The 17,472-nt window shown below is 33.3% G+C and overlaps 2 protein-coding genes across 3 annotated transcripts in view; one reads left to right on the top strand and one right to left on the bottom strand.

Moving 5' to 3' along the window:
* TFPI (tissue factor pathway inhibitor) overlaps positions 1-3,181 on the bottom strand; it is a 103,701-nt gene extending 100,520 nt beyond the window's left edge. The window contains exon 1 of the mRNA XM_082397611.1: positions 3,087-3,181. The gene's annotated coding sequence lies outside the window, so the exon portion shown is untranslated. The remainder of the gene's footprint in view (positions 1-3,086) is intronic.
* Positions 1-17,472, top strand: part of LOC309631318 (uncharacterized protein) — a 436,314-nt gene that overhangs the window by 30,197 nt on the left and 388,645 nt on the right. The gene's annotated exons all lie outside the window — the stretch shown is intronic.

Genomic DNA, 17,472 nt, shown 5'->3' with positions numbered 1-17,472 from the left:
GGCTGCTTCCCACTAGCTATCTTACATTTGGTAGTGTATATATGTCCATGCCACTCTCTCACCCTGTCACACCCTTCCCCCTCCCCATATCCTCAAGTCCATTCTCTAGTAGGTCTGTGTCTTTATTCCTGTCTTGCCACTAGGTTCTTCATGACATTTTTTTTCCCCTTAGATTCCATATATATGTGTTAGCATACTGTATTTGTTTTTCTCTTTCTGACTTACTTCACTCTGTATGACAGACTCTAACTCCATCCACCTCACTACAAATACCTCCATTTTGTTTCTTTTTATGGCTGAGTAATATTCCATTGTATATATGTGCCACATCTTCTTTATCCATTCATCCGATGATGGACACTTAGGTTGCTTCCATGTCCTGGCTATTGTAAATAGAGCTACAATGAACATTTTGGTACATGACTCTTTTTGAATTATGGTTTTCTCAGGGTATATGCCCAGTAGTGGGATTGCTGGTTCGTATGGTAGTTCTATTTTTAGTTTTTTAAGGAACCTCCATACTGTTCTCCATAGTGGCTGTATCAATTTACATTCCCACCAACAGTGCAAGAGTGTTCCCTTTTCTCCACACCCTCTCCAGCATTTATTGTTTCTAGATTTTTTGATGATGGCCATTCTGACTGGTGTGAGATGATATCTCATTGTAGTTTTGATTTGCATTTCTCTAATGATTAATGATGTTGAGCATTCTTTCATGTGTCTGTTGGCAATCTGTATATCTTCTTTGGAGAAATGTCTATTTAGGTCTTCTGCCCATTTTTGGATTGGGTTGTTTGTTTTTTTGTTATTGAGCTGCATGAGCTGCTTGTAAATCTTGGAGATTAATCCTTTGTCAGTTGCTTCATTTGCAAATATTTTCTCCCATTCTGAGGGTTGTCTTTTCGTCTTGTTTATGGTTTCCTTTGCTGTGCAAAAGCTTTTAAGTTTCATTAGGTCCCATTTGTTTATTTGTGTTTTTATTTCCATCTCTCTAGGAGTTGGGTCAAAAAGGATCTTGCTGTGATTTATGTCATACAGTGTTCTGCCTATGTTTTCCTCTAAGAGTTTGATAGTGTCTGGCCTTACATTTAGGTCTTTAATCCATTTTGAGTTTATTTTTGTATATGGTGTTAGGAAGTGTTCTAATTTCATTCTTTTACAGGTAGCAGTCCAGTTTTCCCAGCACCACTTATTGAAGAGGCAAACAGCCAGATTCTTACTTCATTATTTAAAAATCAGTATCAATGAAGTAAATATTTAAATGTAAAGAAAATGAATAAATATTGTACAAGAGTAATAGTATTTAGAAAAATGGAGGGTATTTTTTTGTACGGCAAAGGATACCACAAAATAGCTAAAGACTAAGACAGATAAATAATAGACTAAAAAAGTATATCTTAACATAATCTATGAAAAGTTAATATCTCCTACAAATACCCCTGATAAACTGGTTTAAGAATAGACAGATATCAAGTTATAAAAATGGCAGTTGTTGTAGACATGGTTAGTAGCTATCAAATATTCACTAAACCCAGCTTGCTTGTACTTCCCAGCCCTACTGAAAGTTAGATTGGTGCTATGGGACTAGTTAGTGTAAGAAGAAGTGATGGGTATTATTTGGAAGCTAAGGCTGCTATGAGCTGATAGGCCTCCTTTAAAATTCTTTGCTTCTTTGGAAGCTCCCTTGGAACAAATATTGCAGGTGGTTCAAATACAACATCGAAGAACATTTTTCAGTCCGTGGATTTGGGATTGCTGCTAATCCACTTTGGACATGTAACATGATTGAGAAATAAAATTCTCCTGTGTTATACCTTCAAAGTTTCTGGGTTAATATATTATCAGCATATCCTAGATTATCCTAACTAATACAGCAGGAAATTTACAGAAGAAGAAATATAACAACAACAAACAACATCACAAAAAAAATATTTTCAACCTCACTCGAGGGAATGCAAATTAAAGCAACAATTAAATAATATTTTTGTCTTCAGATTTACCAAACTTTTAAAATTTGGTAATATCCAGTGCTATAACACGACGAGGGAAATGAAATTCTCTTTCCTTTTCTTGCAAGCCTTGCTACAATTTTTTTTAAAAAGTAATTTGTAATATCTATTAAACAAAAGAAATACTCATAATCCTTAAACTAGCATTCCCACTTTTAAAAATGTTCCTACAGAATACCACATAAAAATAAAAGCAATAGTAACTAAATACACACATATACAAAGATGTTTGTGGCAAGCAGCATGACTGCAATATAAAACTAAAAAGTAAAAAGGTGTGAATATCCATCAATAGAAAGAAGATTGAACAAACCTTCTGATCTGAGGAATGGTTAATACGTTTATCAAGAGATTTTATTTTACATTACAATGTACTATTTGTGATCCATGTTTTTGTAAAAGAAATGAATAACTTCTACATGTGCATGTATTTAATATATTCATATGAATATAGAGGGAGTATGGAATAATATACAAAAGACATTTGAAATTTATTAATTCAAGGTTGTGGGAAAGGAGATGTATGACTGGAGATCATTAAAGTTATCTTCACACATTTTTGCATCTTTCACTTGAGACAATATGCCCATACTAATTTGGTGATGAAAGAAGAAAACTAGTCAATTTAAATATTACAAGAAGGACAGTCTTTCATATGGACAGACATTGAGATAATTTGTTTATAATTTCATAGTTGGTAATTAGCTGCAAAAAACTGTATGTTTCTCTCTCAAGATTTCCATCATTTGATTTTACATATGTTTCATAAAAATAGAGATGGGTTCTAATTATGTTTCAAATAAAAAACACCAGGTAAAGTATCTTAATGTTTTGTTAATATAATCAAATTCAGCATGAACAACTTATGTTATCTTAAGTGAAAATTGTTAAGAGTTGTTTCCCTGTAATTTTCACTTATTGCTCACAGTTTCCCTGTAAGACTGAAGGAAATGTTATTTCCTAGAGGGAGCCTTCAAATATTTAAAGGTAACTGTAACTGATTATCTATGCTTTTCTTGAGAATTTAAAAATTCTCAAGTTTCTTCACCCCTCATATTACATATTTCAACATCTTACCTGTTCTCAAGATGCTTTCAGTTGTCAATGGCCCTCTTAAAACGAGGCAACAAGGACTGAGCACAGTACTCTAGATGCAGTCTAACCAGCTGGAGTTCACAGTTGGCTTATTTCCTCCCTTTGTTTTCAAATAAAACAGAATAAAAATGAAATTAAGGCAGACTAAATATTGGCTTGGCCAAAAAGTTCGTTTGGGTTTTTCCATAAGATGGCGTGGAAAAACCCAAATGAAATTTTTGGCCGACCCAATAAAAACCTCGTCACAAACAGGTTATATTGAATCTGCGTTCAACTAAGAATCTCTCTAACATTTACTTTCCAGTGTGAACTACTATCAAATTAAATCTCCCTTATAATATAATTCTGTGATTGATGTGACATTTTGTATGCACCCTTGTTAGTTTCATAGTGGACAGTCCATTTTTTTCAGCCTATCATGATTGCATTAAATTGTGATTTTTTTTTTTTTTGGTATCTAGTGTATTAATATTTCCACTGTCCTTTTAGAAAGGGTGAATTATGAGGTCAAGTTTTCAATATCAATGGTATTAATGAAAATAATGAATAATGCAATGATGAGGACAGAGCAAAGTAACATGACTGTGAAGTCCTCATTGTTCCAAACACATACAACACACAATTTAATTTTTGCAATTAAAAGTCATATAGTTACACAGTCACCGTGTTACTCAATATTCACTACTTCACATAATCAATAAAAATTATGAATAATGCCATTCAATATCTTGGTGACAATCCACCATTCAGTAAAATACCATAATTCAGTGGAAAAGATTAATCTTGAAATGATAATTTTATTGATTGACTTTTTAAAATTAATAGAGTTTACTTTTTTTTTTAAAGTATTTATTTATTTATTTATGGCTGTGTTGGGTCTTCGTTTCTGTGCGAGGGCTTTCTCTAGTTGTGGCAAGCGGGGGCTACTCTTCATCGCGGTGCGCGGGCCTCTCACTATCGCGGCCTCTCTTGTTGCGGAGCACAGGCTCCAGACGCGCAGGCTCAGTAATTGTGGCTCACGGGCCCAGCTGCTCCGCGGCACGTGGGATCTTCCCAGACTAGGGCTCGAACCCGTGTCCCCTGCATTGGCAGGCAGATTTTCAACCACTGCGCCACCAGGGAAGCCCAATAGACTTTACTTTTTAGGAGAGTTCAGAGTTACAGAAAAAATGAGAAGATAGTACAGAAAGTTTCCATATCACCCCACACAAATAATTTCCATTATTATTAACACCATGCATTAGTGTGGTACATGTTGCAATTGATGAATCAATATAGATACATTATTATTAACCAAGTCTGTGGTTTACATTAAGGTTCACAATTGTATTATACACTTCTACAGGTTTTGAAAATGCATAATGCCATGTATCCACCATTAGAGTATCATACAGAATAGTTTCACTGCGCTAAAAATCCTCAGTGCTTCAACTGGTCATCCCTCCCATCTGTCACCACCCTCTGATAACCACTGAGCTTTTTAATCTCTCTATAGTTTTGTTTATTCCAGAATGTCATTATAATTAGAATTATACAATACATAGTCTTTTTAGACTGGTTTCCTTTTCTTGGAAATATGCTTTTAACTTTCCTCTGCGCCTTTCTGTGGCTTGATAACTCGTCTTTTTATGGCTAGATAGCACCCAGTTGTATGGATGTATCACAATTGTTCATCCACTCACCTAGTGAAAGGCATTTTAATTGCTTCCAGTTTTGAGCGATTATGAATAAAGCTGCTATAAATATTGGTGTGCACGTTTTTGTGTGGACGTAAGTTTTCAACTTATATGAGTAAACACCAAGGAGCACAATTGCTGGATCATAAAGACAGTGTTTAGCTTTGTAAGAAACTGCCAAACTTTGGCAGCAAAATGGCTGTAACATTTTGTATTCCCAACAGCAATGAATGAGAATTCTTTTTGCTCTCTATCCTTGCCAGCATTTGGTATAATCACTTTAAAAAAATTTTTAGCCATTCTAACAGGTGCGTAGTAGTATATCATTGTTGTTTTAATTTGCAATCCCCTTTTGATATATGATACTGAGTTCTTTGTGTATTTTGGATATGTCCTTTTTCAGACATATGTTTTGCAAGTATTTTCTCTCAGTCTGTGGCTTATCTTTTCATTCTCTAAATAATTGACTGGTTTTTATTTTCATCCAATGATTTGTTTTACAGACACATTCTTAGAACCGGTAAAAGTGTGCAGGTTAATATTTAATAACTTTTTCTTTTGCTTGTATGGCAAATGTAAACAATATTCTTTGAATAAATCTGAACTGTCACTGGATGTCACTGTTGCTTTACCAAATATGACTGTTTTGTTCATAAAGACAATGATTTAGAATATTTTTTAAATAAGCACTTTATTAAAAGAAGCAAATCCACATCTTAAGTACTTGTCAACTAGATTTAGGTCCAAGCCACATAAGATATAAAAAATTAGGAAAACATTTTGTTTTTTAATTTAGAAGATATAAGTTTCTTCCTAAACTTATAGACACGCTTCAAATAGCACAAAGAATTCATTAGGAAGACAGTACAGAATCAAAAGACATTACTTGAACAATAATTTTATTTTTAAGATAGAGGATTAAGATTTAGGCTACATATGGTGCATGGCTAATATATAATACATGAAACATTTTCAAAGTATTCCATTACTTATAAAACTTTTAAAATATATATGCATATAAAATATATATTTACATATACTCAAGTACTAAAAACTTATATGTTTAATATAAAATTGGAATAAATTCATCCTGTATACATTTTCCACCACATTCTGGTATATATATCGAAAATTTTTTTGAATTTTTTTTTCCTTAAGAAAGAAATGTCTGAAAGAAAGTAGTTTATCACAATCTCGGTATAACTACCAGATACCATAACCACAGCTAAAACTGCCTAGACAGAAAGGCTTCTCTTGCAAAGTGCCTTACGCTAAAACAGCTTCTGGTCATGTTCTTCCGTGCTTTGAACATGTCCCACCCACACCCCATTGTCTGGCTAAACTATTCCACCTTAAGCATCCTTTCCTCAGGGGCTCCTATACTGGGTTAGAGTCTTTTACTTTACATTATCGTAGAACATTACTTCTCTCTCTTTCTTGTTTTTAACATTCACCATCCATGTTGGTACTTGAATGCCTACCTGCCTTACTTTGCTGTGAACTTCCTAAAAGTGGCACCGCATCTGCTTTACTGATTATTAATGTCTAGCGACACATAGAAGATTATTCATAAAGATGTGTTGTGAAACTTTGGTTAAGCAATAACAATTTTAGCATTGTAAGATATTACACTAAAAATACAGTCCCCAAAGAATAAAATAGATTTACTCACATTTCTCTTCAGTGAAGGAAACAATAGAGAATGGAAGAAGGTAAATCATAGACTGGGAGAAAGATGACAGAAACCAAGGGATTAGAACCTAAAATCTAGAGAAACTCTTACCCGTTAATAAGAAAGAGATAGGAAACTATGAAAGAAACATTCAAATGATATAGTATTTATTAGCAGAATTAATTTGCTGGCTAATCTGTTTATGAGGAGATGTTCAATTTCACTAATAATCAAATAAATGCAAATAATTAAAACATCAGTGTTACGGGGTGAATATTTGTCCTGGTTTGCATAGCATAATTTATGATTGATATCTTTTACAGTTATCATGATCTCTCCTCTTAACTATTAAAAAAGCCCTGGTTTGAATAATACTCAGCCATAAAAAAGAATGAAATGCCATTTGCAGCAACATGGATGGACCTAGAGATTATCATACTAATCAAAGTAAGTCAGATAGAGAAAGACAAATATCACATGATATCACTTATATGTGGAATCTAAAAAAAAATAATGATACAAATGAACTTATTTACAAAACAGAAACAGACTCACAGACTTTATAAACAAATGTATGGTTACCAAAGGGGAAATGTGGGGGGGAGGGATAAATTAGGAGTTTGGGATTATCATATACACACTACTATATATAAAATAGATAATCAACAAGGACCTACTGTACAACACAAGGAACTCTACTCAGTACTCTGTAATAACCTACATGGGAAAAGAGTCTGAAAAAGAATAGATATATGTATATGTATAACTGATTCACTTTGCTGTACACCTGAAACTAACACAACATTGTAAATCAACTATACACCAATACAAAATAAAAATTTAAAGAAAAATAGCCCTTCTACATCCAGCCACAATTGATTAACATTGGATTTATCCTCTCACCTGAAACAACTTAAAAAAATAAAATAATCAAAATATATTAAATGATGGTTTTCCGCTAACTAAATATTGGTCAGTGAAGAGCAGTGATCCCATAAGGACAGGAAACAAGAGTTCAGCCCTACATTCTGATTTGCTCCAGCACACTGACTGAAGGAAGTTTCCACATTCAAATTCAGGAAGAGGAGGCAAGTGAGATAATACCAAGTGTTAGTGAGAATGTAGAGACTTGAGAGCAGGTTTATCTTGCTAATGGGAGTGAAAACTGGATGAGCTGTTATGGAGGGCAAGCTACCAATCCTTATTGGAATTGTGATTGTGTGTTTCCTAGGACACTGCAATCCTGCTACTGAGTGTGTGACCAACGGGCAGTGTCACTATTTATTATTGCATGACAGTTTGTGGGAGCAGAAGATTGGGGGCACCTATGTGTCCATAAAGGAAAATGAAAAATTAATTCTAGTGGAATGCTGTGCAGAATTTAGGACAAAAAACTATATAAACATACAACAAAGATCTTCGAATATGATGTTGAATGAAAAAATTGGAGAAATTATATTTGTAGGTGAATATCATCTATACAAACTAAAAGCACATACACCAAATAACACCATTAAAAAAAAGTACATGCATATTAAAGACATACACCATATACATTAAATGGACAGCAACAGGAAGAGGGAATGGAGGGGGAACCAATGGTGAAGGGAAAATGATTAAATGGAAATCAAGGGAGAGTCCCTGCATAGATGATAATATTATAGCATGAGATGAAGGGTACAATGAACTCAGTTCTTTCCTTACATGACCATAACTCATGTTCACATAGTGAATATATGTATACACAAGGTGGCATTCATATGTGTGTGTGTGTGTGTTTATACTGTTCAATATTACAGTATGTAAAAAAATTGTTATTTTCTGCATAACTTAGCAATTGGCTTTTATTTTTCATTTTTCTTGAGCCCTTATCTCTAAGAAATAGACTACATAAGGTCATCTATTTATTTATTTTCCTCCAATTATTGGAACTATTTCATTAGTTTTTAATTCTTTGTCAGATGCACAGAAATAGTCAATAAAATTGTTTGAAACAATTCCAAATTTTTAAAATATATATTAGTATGGATATGTATGGTGAAATCAATGAATTACAGTGAAGCAACATTGATCAGTTACAAAAATAAACCACTTTTCAATTTATCTTTTGACAATCTAAATCAATTACTGACCCTGCGAGCAATGACCCATAAAGACTGATTCTTCAATATTTTGATTGTCTTGGCTATGTTTGCATTTGGCTTTTGTAAAAACAAAGATCATAATAAAAAAAAGCAAAATTATACAAATAAAAGTAAAAGCTTATTGACTTTGGAAATTTTCTTTAACTCAAAATTCTGACAAAACATACAAAGTATCTTAGATTTTGCTTCAGTTAAAAAAAGAGATATGTTTATAAAAATAAAATCTATTCATTAAGATATGTCTCTACTAATTTTTCTAACATTTACTGATGGCCAAACACTTGACTATCCTAATTGCTTTATATGATCACCTACGTTTTATTCTCATAATAGCTCTATGAGTTAATATTTAGTATGATTTCAATTGAGAATAATGGTGATCCTTCCATCTGATTTAAGCACAAAGAGACTTAATACAGAGTATGGTGGTTACAAAACTATGGAAAGGACTGGAGGATCAGTTATTAGTTCAGCTCCTAAGAATCACTTCCAGCAAAACACCATAGCACCAGCCCACTGAGGGTTCCATCTGTAACAAACACAAATCTGGGAAATCTGGTCACTGATTCTAGAATCACATTACTTTGGTTAGTCTTGGAGCAGCAGAACTGATGGCTCCATGAACCTACTACCTTCGCTGAAGACTAGGAAGCAGAAAGTTGCTGACCAACAGTTGGCTTCTACTTGATCTATTTAAGGAAAAAATAGTTTCAAGGAATCTAGGAAATATAACCTTTTTAGTATCTACATTAGACAGGAGTTGGCATGTATATTGAGTAAGCCAATGCAGGAATCAGATGTAGAGGAGTTAAGTCAGTTGTAAAGGTGACATATTTAATTAATGCCTTGCAATTTAAACACATGTTCCTATTACAGTAATTTTCACAAAGAATATTTTCAATTGGAGAAAACATGAATGCAAACCACCATTCTCTTTTCTAAAGAGGGGAGAAGTTACAAGATAGTAAAAAGTATAAAAATTGACAAATAATTCTGTTCTTCATATGTAGATGATTAACTAATGTGAAGTTGATAATGACTATAACCTCCTACTTTCTAAACTAGACAGCATCTGAGACATCCCAGGTTCTTAAAATAGCAGTAGTTATGCATAAAATATGTGATTGCTTAGATTTAAAATATTTATAAGATGAGATTTTAGAAAATAATTTTGAGTATTGGCTACATGACTATTTTCTAGTAGTCAAAACTCAGCAAGATAAATGCTTTACTTCCCTTTCTCCTCCGACTCTTCCTCAGAGAGCCCTGTGAAGTTTGTTGCCTCTAACCCAGTTGTCTTCTCTGTTCCTTTTCTCTAGTATTCTCTCTCCAAGTAATTTCACTTAGAATATCAAACTACAATATAATTTTGAAACTTGACTCATTTTTTTACTTAATAACAATAATTTATTAATACATCTGTAACAATCATTGACTAAAAAGTAAGATATTTCTTTCATTAACTCTGTTAAAATTGATATTGTCTACTTTAGTTTGACCTTTGAAGAAGTCAATGTTATTTATTTAGTTCTAGAAACTTATAATAAAAAATAGCAGAAAGTTGCAGTTTAATTTTATACAATCTAGTATATCAAATAATAGCTGATATTAAAATTCTATTTCTATATTTATATCTCTACCCATAAATATATCTATATTGATACATATTTTTCTTTGTCTATTACCATTTTCACTAATATCTTCAGTATGCACCATACCTTGCTTTTTCAAAGCCACAATTATTATCTTACTCTCTTATTAATTATGAGCTCTTCCCACCCAGAACATAGTATAATAGATGGAGCTATTGTAGGGTTTAATCATTTTTTTGAGTTTATTCAATTAAAAAAATAAATCTATTGCAAAGCAGAACTGACTTTGAAACTTCCTGCCATAAGAGCAGTAAGTCTGTAACTATTTCAAAGATATGATAAAGGAAAAATATTTTGGTTCAAGATAAAAAATTCACAAGCACTAGTTTCAATAGGGCCAACACCAATTTAAAGGGAAAATAAATATGCTTTGGTTTAAAAACTATAAAAAATCACCCTGATAAATGAAATTGTATAATATAACTTGTTTTATCTTATTGTTTTATGTATCCAGAAAGGCAAAAAATGAAGTGCAATAGGAAATGAATATGGCCAGGGACTCTTAGAGAAATGTAATATTTCAATATTAGAGGCAAATTCTTATCATTTAATAGAGTAAAGGGAGCTTGTTTATTTTTCCATAAATAATGTTTTGCCATTTATGAGTAGCTTGCAGTATACCTACACACTGGTAAAAAGTCTTAAGAAAATATATTCTTCATGATAATCCTATCAGTTCCCTTTCCAACTCCGTTCTAGAATACAACATCTTATAACACAATGTGGTCAGGAACCCAATTCAGATGATAAATCTATTAACCCGAACACTATTTACTTATCTATTTACCCTCACAATATCTAAATTTTTAAAAATTTGGAACCTTATGAAAACAAAGTTAAAAGCAAAAAGAGGTGTTAATAATCACAATACAATAGTCACAGTAGTCAATAATGTTTAATTCAAAATTAATACTATACCAGAGAATATAATAATCTATATTCTTTTACAGTTTTGTCCACATTAAGAAACTGAAGTACTCTTAGTCCAGTACTGTCCTGATAGGATGTCCCTTGTTTCAGATATTGATCAATTGTTGCTGATTCTTTTTTGTTAATTATGTGTTATTCTTTACACATGCTGATTTGAGTTGTAATGTCTTTTTCTTTTATATGAATCATTTTCAGCAGAAAATTTCTATCTTCTTATGTGTTATCTCACTGTTTTTTTTTTTTAATTTGTTCATCTATTGTTCCAACATGTTGTACAAAGTTGCTGCTACAAATTATATGTTATACAATTAATAGTTTCTTTTCTATTTGTGAAGTATTGTACTTGTGGGTTTGTCTCTCTGCCCTGCTTTCTCTATTCCTGCTTTCTATTTTTTTATGCATGTGTCTGTATTTGTGTGTATGACCTGAATCTCCTCTATCTTCAGTGTTTTCTACTCTTAGGGTGAAATGAAAATAGATCGTCAGAGTTCCTACAGAAAACAGATGACTCACATACATTTAGATAATTCAAAAAGAGTTTATTTCCAAAGTACTAATTATAAAGGTTTGGGGGGGTCGGTGGAAACACTAATATAGTGCTGGGATCCAGACCTAACAGCAGCTTAGTTATCAGTACCCCTAGGCCTAAAGTATCAAAGGGATGGAGGAAACTAAAATCCAGAAGTGAGTCATGATAGAGCAGACCACCTTGAGGGGAGCCACCTTGATGATAAGTGACCTTTAGGTAAACGACATAACTAGTTCAAGGCAGCCTCACAAAAGACAGCCATGGGGATCCATACCTTGATATCTCTCTCCTCTCCTCTCTCTCCCTACCGCTCTCTTCTTAACCTGTCTCTGTCTCTTTCTCACCTCCTGCTGGATTCCCCAAAGTGCCGCTGCCTATCAAGCATATTTCTTCTAGATGTGACATATGGTAGGCTCAGTAAATTTCATGGGCATGAGCTTATTGCTACACTTCCTTTGTTATAAAATATGTCCCTGGCCTGTGATGATTTTGTGCAGTTTAACATAATAGTGAACAAGGAATTCTATAAATCCACCAATGATGGTGCTTGCAGAAGCACTGCAGTTCATGAAGGCAAATCTATATCCATGTAATTGTCTATCCATATGAAGATACTAGAAAGAAAACTAACAGAAGTTATCTGGCACTAGTTACTTTTTTGAGAAGGGTTATTTCACTAAGGGTTTTAAGGTACACACATATTACTTTAACCAAAAATATATGGCATACTAATTTCTATGTAATATTGGTTTCCTGTATTTTTAGATTTTATAGTCAAGTAACATTTTATTTAAAAATTAGGTGCTTTGCAGAGAATGTTAACATTAAAATTTTCTAAGTGAAAGCAACTAAAAAGTAACTTTTCCATTCACTTTAGCCACATAAAGGAAAGAATATTTTAACACCTAAAAAGAAGGAAAAACATAATCTCAGAATAAAAGTGATTATTTTAAAAGTATAATTTTAACTTAATAAAAAACTTTCTACAGTGTCTTTAGTTTTCTTATTTTTCTGTGAAATGTTTAAAAAAAAAATCACAGACCGACACCTGACTGAAATGTTTAGTTAAGATTATATTGTCTCATTCCATCACAATTCCAATATGGTGTAAAGTAAGACCAGTGAATTCCATGGGCATGAGATCATTGCTACACCACCTTTACCATAAAAGTTTCTTCCTAGAACTAATAGTTCAGGGATGTTACTGATTAACATTACACCTATAAATATAGTGTATATTTGTGTTGAGTGATATGAGAGGAAAACATAGAATGATTTAAAGCGTTACCAAGACCTACTAAAGAACCTGAAGTGTTATGGCTACTGTTTCATATCAATCTAATTGTTGAATAATTGATGAATTCTAAAGATTTTTTTTTGATGTGGACCATTTTTTAAAGTCTTTACTGAATTTGTTACCATATTGCTTCCGTTTTTATGTTTTGTTTTTTTGGCTGCGAGGCATGTGGGATCTTAGCTCCCCGACCAGGGATCAAAACTTCACCCCCTGCATTGGAAGGCGAAGTCTTAACCACTGGACCGCCAGGGAAGTCCCTAATTGATGAATTCTAAAATCTCCTCTTTATCTGATGTACACCCTACTGGCGCATGAATATAAAGGAATACCAGACTCCTATCACACCTTCCTCTAGCTTGTCAAATTATATAAGAATTTTAAATGCCTATACACACTATGGGAAATAAGTTTATGGAAATATTCACATTCCCCACCAACTTTATTCTGGCCTCAAAATATTATATTAAGATACATTTGGCATGAATTCACTTTTTCAATTATGTTCTTAAGGGGAGAACCATCAATTTCACTTTTTTACATACACAGTACTATGCAGGGGAGAAGGATGCTTATGGAGGGTTCTAGTAATGAAACCAAATAAAAAGAACAATTTCTTGAACTCTAAAGTTGGAATAAAGCTTGCCTATATCCCCAAAGAATAGATTATTTATATTATGGTGGGTTTTTTGTTTAAAACTCAGTCTTAGGATAAAAATTAATATGGAACTTTTAGTTTAGAAATCTCAAATGCTCTATAACATAACAGATGACTGGTGGATATAAAATTATGTTGCAAATAAGAGATATAAGGATACCTGTTAAAACATATCAAAAATAACCTCTGCTAAAGTGTCCTCAGAAAATTGCAACTTCACCTTTGAAATTAGCCTTATTTCCTTCAGGGTCCAGGGTAAGTCTCATTCGTTTGATTCTTTGATCAAAAGCAATGAAAATCTGAAAAAAATATTCAGTATCTTGTGGTAGAATTATTCACCAGTTGGCATCAAAAGCTTAGTGTAGAGAGTATGGACTTCAGAGTTTGACAGATCTGGGTTTTAATCTTGCCCACTCCACTCAATAATTCTGCAATCTCTGGCAGGTTACATAAACTCACTGAGACTGAGATTTCTCATCTGCAAAATGAAAACACAATATCAGGCTTGACGCCTAGCTCTAACATTCACCAGCTGTGTGACTTTGATCAAGCTGTCTCAACACTGGGCGTCTTATGTTTCTTATCTGTAAAGTTATGATAATGATAGTACTCCCTTTCAGAGGCAGACTAACCAAGTGGCTAATAGAGAATCCTTCTAAGACCCTGTACCTAATTATATATTCATAATTTTATATTATTTTTTAGCTTCCCATACTAAAATCTTCAGGCCCCAGAAAAATCTGGATCCTCTTTTGCTCACTACCTTGGGCAGTTCTGATATTATTATTGTTTTCTATATTACTATTATCTTTCAGGATTAGATAGTATTATGCATTATGTCTGGATCAAAATAGGTGCTTATTTAAAGGTAGCTTTAATAATAATGTTAGCTGTTGTTATTCTGTAAAGACAAGGTCATCTCATCCAACTTGATTGTACAATTTTTGCATGTGCAACTTATGATACTTAAATTCTTTTTTTTTTTTAAATATAAATTTATTTATTTATTTATTGGCTGCATTGGGTCTCCGTTGCTGTGTGCGGGCATCCTCTAGTTGCAGTGAGTGGGGGGCTACTCTTTGTTGTGGTGTGCGGGCTTCTCATTGCAGTGGCTTCTCTTGTTGTGGAGCACAGGCTCTAGGCGTGCGGGCTTCAGTAGTTGTGGCTCGCGAGCTCTAGAGCACAGGCTCAGTAGTTGTGGCACACGGGCTTAGTTGCTCCGCGGCATGTGGGACCTTCCCGGACTAGGGCTCGAACCCGTGCCCCCTGCATTGGCAGGCGGATTCTTAACCACTGCGCCACCAGGGAAGTCCCAATACTTAAATTCTTATTTAACCGAAGGAAGTTCCTTGTCCAGTTCTTATTTGCAAAAATACCCTTTTGATGTACCAGTATATATTTTGTTGGTTAATAAAAATAATAATGGTTACTTTCACTGTCACTATTGCTAGCACTTACTGGGTGCTTATTTGGTGTAAAGTACTTCATAAGTGTTACCTCTAATAATAGTAGGTAATACTAGTAATAGTAATTAGCTCATGCTATGTTTGGAATTATATAGTTTTTTAATCTTCATGATGAGTTCTATGAAATTAACAATGGGATGCAATGAGGCATAGATAAATTATAAAACATGCTCAAAGTTCTATAACTTGAAGAGGTAGAGCTAGGATATGAGGCAGGTGTATCTGACTATAGGGCCTATATTGTTAAAACACTAATTATAATGGCTCTTCCTATTTATAGAGAACCTAAAAGTATAACTATGCCAGACAGAAGCACTTATTTACTTTAGTTTTGAAATGTCCATTAGTTTTTGCTATTTTGCCTGTTCAGTATTCATTTCCCCCTTCTTCAGCAGCCCTGATTTCCTTTACAGGTGTTACTTCATTCTCACTTTGGATGGTCTTAGTGGAACTGTTGATCAAGATGTTCGGCCTTCCTCTAGGGTCCATGTTAGAACTTCACAAGGCAGAAAGTGGGAACTTTCTCATTGGAAGGACTCTCTATCCAGTTGAGTCTAAACCTTGGCCTTAAACTTAGCAATGAACAGTTTTGCCATAGAGATCAGATTTGCAAACCCAGGACTGATTGGATATTTGACAATCACAAAGCAAGTCTTTATAACAGCTTTCAGTGTGCATGAATGATAATAACTATAAAAGACTGTAAACATAATTTATCTGTGGTGTTAAAAGTAGTGGAAAGTGAAACTCATATGACAACATTTCTGTTAAAATGTTATTACTTTAAAAAGTTAATAATCTCTTCTGGATGAATGAAAAATGTCATGGTTTTCCCCTACAGTCAAAAAACTCTAGAATAAGTCCCAATTAGAAAGTAAAAGCCATCTTATACTGACGTGAAAGTTGTCTTCTATGATGTCACACAGTTTATTAAATCAGTGCCATGTTTAGGGATATGCAAGTTCCTGAGAGTCGTCACATTGTTAATATAGTACACAGCACCAAGACTATACAATAATCTCTGACAGATAGTATAAACCACTGGAAACATGTAGAATAAAAAAGAAAATTCCACTAAGTAATCATAGAGAATTCTTATGTAATGTCTGTCTAATGCTAATGAGCAGTGAAAGGATCTTTAATGAAACTGTGTGATGTGTCAGCCTGGTAATTGCTGTGGTCAAATTCTTTAAATCATTGCAAGGCTTCTAAAGGAAGATCCAAATGCCGTTGATTAAAGGAGGCATACTTCAGCAGATCTGCAAGGAGCATCCAGCTGTGTGGCTTTCCATAACCACTCATGAGTTAGCTTCTGGCACATTATGTAAAAGATTTAGATAGAATTTCTGTTAATAAAGGGAATTTTATTTGGTGACATACGGTGCTGATTTATGGAAAGATATTAGCACTTTTCACCCTCTTTTTTTTAACCATCCACAATATGGATTTCTGTAATAATTATCTGTAGAGTATGTACAGCAGAGCAATTTTTAAAAAAAATTTCATGTTCAACAACCAGGTTGCTCTGCAACATCATGTTCTGATGGCTTTTAATGACCTGAAGAATGCTCAGAAGTGACTGATAAGCAAACTGCTTTTGGTAGCCACACCAGTGGCCAATATGCCTGATGGAACAGACCTAGCATGCAAGTGGTAATCTCCTAATGAAGGCTTTTAAGGGGAAGAAGAAAATCTACTTCATGTGTGGCCTCAAATTTCCTGGAACTCTAGAGATTACTCTCTGCTTCTGGTAAATGGCATTTTAGAAATGGTATTGGAGATATGAGACACAATAGACAGAATGGAAATCAAGTGCAAAATCAGAGAATTAAAAATATCTTATCTTTAAATTTGCCTAAAAATATGCTGTAATGTATATTCATTCATCTTATTTGTGCCTTTTCTCTATCATATATGAGTATATGAGCCATATACCTAATGGGAATATAATTAATTTTGGTTTGTGTAATAAACTAATGGATCAAATTTGTAGATTATCCATATTTTTGAGCATGATAATAAATGGTATGAAAATATGAATTCCCTAAGGTAACACTATATATTTCTGTATCAATATGTGTATTAGTATCAATATCTATGTTAATATTAAATTGTATTATTTCTCTGAATATATTACAAAAAAGAATAGGTGTTTACAATTTGAAAATAATATTTTGTTTTTCTTAATTTCTTGGATAAGGATTTATTTTGTGAGTAAATATTACACAGAAAATTATTCAAGACACATTTTTATATTATATTATCCATTAATAATTAATAATATAGTAATTATGTTCTTAGCATCTCCAGTTGCTCTGGTGTCCATGTACATATAAGACAGCACTTA

The sequence above is a fragment of the Balaenoptera borealis genome (genome assembly GCF_965194805.1).
Source record: "Balaenoptera borealis genome assembly, chromosome: 6".
Taxonomy (NCBI): Eukaryota; Metazoa; Chordata; class Mammalia; order Artiodactyla; family Balaenopteridae; genus Balaenoptera; species Balaenoptera borealis.
Note: the sequence above shows the minus strand (reverse complement) of the source record. Positions and strands in the feature narration are given on the sequence as shown.